Source organism: Leptonotus elevatus, chromosome 9 (genome assembly GCF_054856555.1).
Source record: "Leptonotus elevatus isolate MCC_2025b chromosome 9, RoL_Lele_1.0, whole genome shotgun sequence".
NCBI lineage: Eukaryota > Metazoa > Chordata > Actinopteri > Syngnathiformes > Syngnathidae > Leptonotus > Leptonotus elevatus.
The window spans coordinates 9,312,243-9,320,641 of NC_141247.1; positions in this window are offsets into that span (position 1 = coordinate 9,312,243).

Consider the following 8,399-nt stretch of genomic DNA (forward strand, 5'->3'; position numbering starts at 1 on the left):
CCATGCACTTAATAAAATTGCAGTTAATGTCCTTGTTTTTTGTCGGTCTGTCTGCGGCTGTGAAAAAGGCATTAAAATAAATGATAGTAATTATTTTCTCTTTTAGTTCACATAATTTGCTGACGCTATGAGAACTGCTTTTACCAAAGCTTTTTATTTTTTATTTTTTATGTGACGGATCACATTTGCTTTTGGTGTATTTACTTAACAGATCTCAGGGTCATCTTTTTTAGGTATATTTTTTCATCACTAATGAACTGAAGGGACTAAAACGACATATTTGTGGACCATTTGGTAGCTTGCAAACTAACTGTTGGAGACCTGTCTTGTGTATGTGGCTGTCTATGACTGTTAATGCCTTCATGGTTCAACGGCAAAGTGACACCTTCCTGACAGGCTGTGCTCAGCCCTTAGAGACACGGACTCTTAACTGGTCTTAATAAGATAATAACGCTGCAAATACAGCCCCCCCCCCCACCCCCCCCCCCAACCCCCCAACCCACCCATCGGCCCTTTCCATCATAGGCAAATTGTTTCTTTGGGATTGCGAAAGCTAAGGCAAAGCTATGCACATCAAGAGAAAAACGGTGCCATGCACGCCTTGGATAAACATGTGGTTGTGGTTGGAGATAGGCCGCAAAAGCCTTGTTTCCACCAAGTAAAAAGTTTCAATTCAGTTTGGTTAGGATACATTTAACTTTTATTTATGGCAATTGAGAACAGATTCTCATTGGCAATGCCGACCTGGCCTCAGCAGTGTAAAACAAAGCTAAATAACAGCAATACAAATATGCATCATCGCTGTCGGGCAGTAACCCTTATGTCCAAATATGGTCAATATCATTGTATTGTTCTGCCACCACTTAATCTTTCATTTGTATGTAATATTAACCAACTGGGCGGTACGGTGGTCGAATGGTTCGCACGTCCGCTTCACAGTGCAGAAGTGAGATCGAATCCAGGCTGTGGCCTTCCAGGGTGGCTTTTGCAATGCATGTTCTCTCAGGACCTGCGTCGGTTTTCTCCGGGCACTCGGGTTTCCTCCCATATTGCAAAAAACATACATGGTAGGTTTATTGTACACTCTAATTGTCCCTGAGTGTGAATGTTGTTTGTCTGTTTGCCCTGCGATTGGCTGGCAACCAGTTCAGGGTGTAACCCGCCTACTGCCCAAAGACAGCTGGGATAGGCTCCAGCATCCCTGTGGGCCTTGTGAGGAGAAGCGGTTCAGATAATGGATGGATGGATTAACCAATTTAAGTGTTGAAAATATTTTGAGTACAAATCAGTCATTAAAAATTTAACATAAAAAATGGGACCCATTTGCTTAAGGGTTTGAATTGGGGGGTTAGATCACCAAATGATTCCCAAGCGCAACCCCTGTTGAAGAATGAATTTCGCACCACTTAGGTGGGTGTGACCATCAGTGGTACTTTACTTTACTTTAGAAGTAAAACCGAAAGTGTGGTTACACACACTTTGGTGTTACTACAAAGTATGGTTCATTTTGGTAAGATACAGTTTTTCACAGTTTTCAAGTAGTTCAGTCTTGTGGTAAGGTATGAACAAACCAAACTGAACTTAATCACTCTGAGCTGGTTTGAAGTTTCAACGTTCTTGTGTCTCTCGGTTGAAATCCTCGGGGTTTTGCTTGTTTCCTTCGAATTTGTAAGCAAAGTGTCTCATGTTTCCTCGTCCATACTTCTCCTTGGAGACTCGTGTAACCGTAGTCAGTCGCTAATGTTTCCGCGTTTAAGAGGAAAGGAAGTTCCCAATAAGAGGACACTTGACTTGGGGCTCGAGGGACTTTTGCAGCTTTACAACGCTGGTCTATCTGTCAACAGGGTGTAACGTTGTCATGATGGCAAAGTTATGAGGCTGATTGAGTTAGCCTTAAGCCCTTCCGAAGTTGAGCATTTTTCTTCGAGCTGCCCTTCCTTTGCCTTCCTGTGTTGCATATGGCCAACCCCTCCCACCCCAATTTTACAACCACTCCGGTGATCCGTTGCCACTGGCAAAGGAGTCACTTGTGGAGTCCACACAGCTGAGGTGCATTAAACCACCATTTTGTCTGTATGTGCAGGAGCACATAAAATTATTGTGGTGCACATCTGAAGAAGCAGCACGATTGAAATGGATTATTGCATTAAATTATGATGCACAAACTGTTCAATTCTTTACATTCAATGTAATTCTAATTTTACTATCTTTTAGACATAGTCCAATATTATACAGAGCTACGTTCCTGCTTAAACACAAACACAAAAATGTTTGCGATTTGATGCTAGAACGGATTAATGGTATTCCCATTCATTTCAATGGAGAAATGTAATTTGCACAGTCAGGGGATGAATTAAATTTATATCTCAAGGCACCCCTGTATATCTAGTTAACCTGACAGTAAGGGTTGCACAACTCAGTTTTGTTTTTGTTTTTTTGTTTTTTAAAGTGGACATTATTTGATGTTCACTTGTCTCTGATGATGTTGATATTTTTTCCGGTACGGTACTAAAATTAAACAAATCACAGGTGGAAGGAATGCCTTGCAATAATCTATATTCACAGACAATGGACCGCTCTTATGCAAATTATCTGAGCAGATAGAATTCAGAACACAAGTGCATTGATGTGGCTCGCCCGTTGTTGCGTGATGGTATTTCCAGCTACAGTATGCTTGCCGCTGGGACAGCCAGGTAACGTTTGCACAACATGGCCAAACAGGGAAACCTGTCCTCGTTCTCACAGCAGCGGGTTCTGCACAGTCACTTACCAAAGCTGCACAGTCAGAGTCTGTCATCATTTACGATGACAGACTCACTTCATTCGGCAACCTCATTTAATTGGTACATGTTGCTCCGCCTCCGCATCAATGCAAAACCACATGATAGTGAAGGAGTCGTTAAGCCAACTAGTCAGAATAATGCGTTTGAAAAATCTGTGTGGAGTAGTAGTGCACTAGTCTGTAATAATATTCAATATAACAGTACTCACAGCCTTATATTCTTTATCCTCTGCGAGGAGTTGAGACAAGCTGGGAGGAGTTTGGACATCAATACTGTACAGATGTCCATGTACATTATACTGTATCTGTCGGTCAGATCCTGCCAAAGTGTGAAGCAACACAATGACCATTCACTTGATGTAAAGTGTGAGAAAAAGTGTTTACTGTAATTCTTTTTAATTTTATTTTAAGTGGAAGTCAACCTTTAGCATTTCCTGACAATGATATGTTATATGTGACTAGTCTAAACATGAGGTTCAGATTAATATTACGTTTGTGAAATATGAGTTATGCAGTAAAATCCAGCCGTTTTTATCCATCTCAGGGGGCGGCCATTTTGCCACTTGCTGTCGATGGAAGATGACATCATAGTTGCTCAGGGCTCAGGCAACAACCAATCACAGCTCACCTGTTTTCTGAAGCTGTGATTGGTTGTTACCTGAGACTTGAGCAACTTTGATGTCATCTTCCGTCGACAGCAAGTGGCAAAATGGCCGCCCCCTGAGACGGATAAAAACGGTTGGATTTTGCTGTTTAGCTCATATTCCACTAACGCAATATTAACTAGAATGCCAAATTTAGACCAGTGGGGCTGCATAGAACATAATATTGTCCCCAAAAAATTGACTTCCCTTTTAATTGCAATTTTTCTCATAAATTTTTTGGGGATGTCTGGAATGCATTAATGGCATTTTAATTCAATTCAATGAGAAAGCTGATTGGAAATACAAGTGATTTGATGCATGGAACAAATTGTATTTGCATTGTCAAGCCCACTGCATACTAACAGTACAACTGAATAGGTACTAAAAGTGACCTCCCAAGTTGTTAATACTGCAGTAAAGTGAGTAGAACACAAATAGCTTCCACCCTTAAACACATTCCACTACCTTTTTAATAGTTTTGTGCAACCCTGTTTAAAAGCATTTCGATTATTACTGGTAATCATCCACTGCCAATGTGTTTATATTCACAAGGAGCGGAACACCTGTGGGGTGGATAAATTTAGATGTCACCTGATATCTTGCAATGCTTTTTTCCCCTTCCACTATAGCATCAAAATGACATGAATAGAAACAATAAGAGAACTGCGCATAACACCTGCTGGTCATTATGTTACACGTGGGTTTGATCTTCGCTCGGCTTGTGAACTTTCCCTGTGCAGGTGCTCGGCTAACTGCGTAATTTTTGGGGGTTCTTTGGTGGTACCATGGGCGAGCCAACAACACTAAAAGTTTTTATGATGTGGCAGGAGTCGATTCCGGGAGTCACTGCCAAGAGCCATCCAGATGTTTATTTTTGCATCTGTTTCAGCCCTACACACACACACACACACAGATTGTATAGAAGCAGTGCCGTATTTATAACAAAAATAGTAAAGCACTGATTGCTTAAGTGGACAACACAGCAAAATTGATCAGAATTGCCCAAATAATTTTTTCTCAAGTGGCCACTTTTTGCTAGTCATCAAGGCTTAATTGTTAGTTATTGCCCCACCAGTCAACAAATCACCCAGCACTATAATGGTAATAATTTTAGATGTTTACATTTATTTATTTATTTTTTTCAGTTGTATTGTATTAAATATGAAGCACATTGTAAAAGTTATAACAGCAGAAATATCATTACCAAATACATAAATCAGCAAATGATTGCACTAACTAAGGGTCGTCGCTAGATTTTATGGAAAAGTGGACAGCAAACACGATATTAGTGAACTTACTGTAGCATCCAAACAGAAATATCACAAATCAGCTAACAACAAGACTGAGAAATAGTTTTTCAACGGATTTAAAAACAATGCAATACTGTATAAAAATTGTTAGGCAGCAGTTAAATGTTGTCCTATTTCTGTTTGTTTTTAATGTAGTACACAAACAATTTCATATTCTACATATTCTATTAAATGGCAGAAGCTGCTCTTTGTAACAATTTGCCCCAAAATATCTTTACAATAGCCTTTTTATTTGACCATTTATGACTGAAACATCTTCCAATTAGTAGATTAACACCTTAGAAGTTCACAATGGGTATTCCTGTAAGCCTCTGGCCAATATTTCAGTTTATAGATTGGATACGGGTTTGAATTTCCCGCCCTGTGTCTGCAGATGCTACGTCATGTGCATATTGTGCACGTAAAGAAGGGTTTCTACAGTTTTATTTATCAGCCACAGGTGGCAGTAGCGATTTGAATATTTTTTCCATTTTTTTCATTCAGTAGTTTGCTGTAAATGATTACCTTTCTAATTACTCCAGTTATCCAAGTATTGGTAAAATGATCAGTGTACCCATCTGATTAATGAGGCACTCGCAGTATCACGGTGCATTAATGTCCGTGTATTCATAAACTTGTGCGGCTTCATTTTTGAGAGTCTCAACTCTCAACTCCACTTTGTTTTTAAGCCACAACTGTAAAAGACAGTGCTGTACATAAAGAGGGAACATAAATCAAATCTTTTTTTTTGCATTGTTTGCTAGCATTAAGCTAGCACACTGAAAGGTTATGCTAAATGGTTGGTTTGAATACAGAAGTGTAATTCTCTTTGTTTTGTGCTTAGTTTGACAGTAAACAGCTTGACGGCTCTTTTTTTTATTATTTTTTTTAAGAACTCTTCATTAGCTTCCAAGCTGCTTATTGTAAAATGAGTTGAATTGAGTTCACTGCCGCAATATTGCACTCGTACCTCAAGGGTGCACTCACAAATCAAAGCAAAAAAAATCGAAAAAAAGTTTTAGTCAGGTCACTCGTATCTCAAGGCACCACTATTGTGATAATAATCATGACAAGAGGGTAAATAAATAGACACAGTTAGTGCGTAAGGAATGTTGTAATGTGTCATGTCAATCATTACAACACAATCGCGTCTCGTCTTTGTCTTATTATCGACAGCGTAGAGGACTCAGTGTTTTATTTTTGTCTTCCAGCCAACCAAACCCCCTCAGCAGAAGTCTAGTGGCTGACAGGCAGCGACACACATTCCAACAGTGACAGTGAACAGGACCCAAGTCACAATGCCAGATGGACCTTGAACTCTTTCAAGGGACGTCTGGCCTCGCAGCAATGCCCCCCTTCCCCCATAGCGCCCTCCTCCCCTCCCGTCCCCTGACCACAAACTGTAACCCTATAGCTTCATTGTCACGCTCCATATCCTCCCGCTGACCCCGGGCACAATTATACAGCTGACCCAGGCTGGATGATATAACCTTGGGCGTCTTTTGGGGGCTGCTGGGGATCAAGGGGGTCCACCTCTTGTCCGTCATGACATGTCAGCTCTGCGTGTGTGTTAACCAGACACTTCCCCGAGTGGTCCCTGTGGGTGTTATGGGAAGGAATCGTGGCTCCAATGCAAAGCCAACTTCGTTACAACATATTCCCATAAGGGACCTTTTAGATCAACAACGTGATGGTTAAAGAGGGGCAGTAAGAACTGTATGTATGTATTTTACATTTCACAATTACTGTTCATGGTTCGTCGCTGTGGGAAGGGAGTGCGAAAAGGCGGCAGCGACATTCGGCGATTAATATTTATAAAAAAAATGGACCGGCTGGCTGTTTGGGAAATTACTCACAAATTTCCTGATGGCCAGTCCGCTAATGGTGTCAACTCAATGTATGAACGGTATTACCGCTGCGTGCTGCAGTCTCATCCAATCCAGCCTTCCAGGAACAGATCAATGGAATTTCCATTTGTTTCCATGGAGAACGATGATTTGAGATACGAGTGTTCATGTTTACGGGCGAGGTCAAGGAACAAATTTGTATGTCAAGGCACTACTATCATACACAATTGGCCAAAGTGCTTACCTCCTCTGGATTCTTTTGCAGTAAGCAATGCAAGAGTTTTCTTGTCTGTATATTAGCTGTCATGTAGACATCTCAGTGGCATGAGTGCACCCTCATTCATTAGAAAGCACAGCGTAACATGCTGAGTATGCACTATAGGTGCTGCTCCAGCTACCTGTCTTCACGGGATGCGCTTCCGACCAGACTGGCAGTTGATTTACATGTGCAAAAGGGAGGGAGTGAATTTTAATGCACAGGCGGGTTTTTTTAGCTGACAATGCAGGGGGCACGTTTTTAACTTTTCACGTAAACCTCTGCCAAGTGCAGTTTGACTCAATGTAAACGTTATAGTGCTTATACTTAACTTTTATCTATCGTTTAACAACATGAGGACACTCAACACCTCAGTCAGTTACTCTTGTTATAAACTTTGTAGAGGAGTGTGACAAAGAAGAAAACGTAATATGGTGTATTCCAATTTGTAATTCACAGATACTCTTAGTTATTGGTGTCAAAGAAGTCTGTTGAGGTGGCACATTTTGACTGAGGGCATGTCGGGGAGCAGCTAAGCTTAGCTTGAGTTGTTAGTGAAAGTTACGCACAGTCTTCACCGCATGTGCATGCACACTTCCAGTTATTTTCTTTTTTTTTAATATCTATAATAATCAACTGTAAAACATTTTTATTTAAGGCTGAAAGATGAGTTTGAAATTATATTATATATTGTCCTTCAGGGCCCCAATTGGCGCTTACAAATAAAATGTATTAGCATTATTGAAATGTTTTGGGATAATAATTTGTGGAATACAGGGGTTTTAGAGCCTTAAAACATTTATAATAAATGTAAAACATAAAGCTAACTACTTTGGGGATTTCATTTATTGTGGGTATTTTTTGGAGCCTAACCCCAGCGGAAAACGAGGGACCACTGTATTTTCTAGGGATGAGCGAGTACACCACCACTATCTGTATCTGTTCACAAATCGAAATGATCTATCTGTATCTATATTCGGGGGCGTGGCCTAAACAGGAAGTGGGTGTGGTTTGATCCGAAATAATTGGGGCTTACATCGATTCGGTATTATTATTATTATTATTATTTCAATAATTTTTTTTTAGTAAAATTAAGTGTGAAATTGATATGGGGGGAGAGAGAGAGAGAGAGAGAGAGAGAGAGAGAGAGAGAGAGAGAGAGAGAGAGAGAGAGAGAGAGAGAGAGAGAGAGAGAGAGATGAACATATTTACAAATAGAAAATATGTTCAACACGTGCACATTGAGCACTTGTAAAACATGAAATAAAAATAATTTGTATTTCATTTTTTACAAGTGCTTAATGTTGCCGCGCGTGCATTAGGCTATATGAACATTAAAATATCAATGGCATCTGACTCCCTGAAAATAAAAGGTTTAAGCCGTTTACGTGTCATGTACGCTGTCAAATTGAACTATTTTTGTGCAGCGCGTCATCGTGGACTTATTCCTGGTCTATATTGTGCTATAAAAATGCCTAGGCGTCGTCAAGTAGCCTATTGACAAAATTTGGATAGCACTCCTACTTAATGTGAAAAAAAAAAACACGGCTGATTGTCCCCAAAATTTACGAGTACATGTGC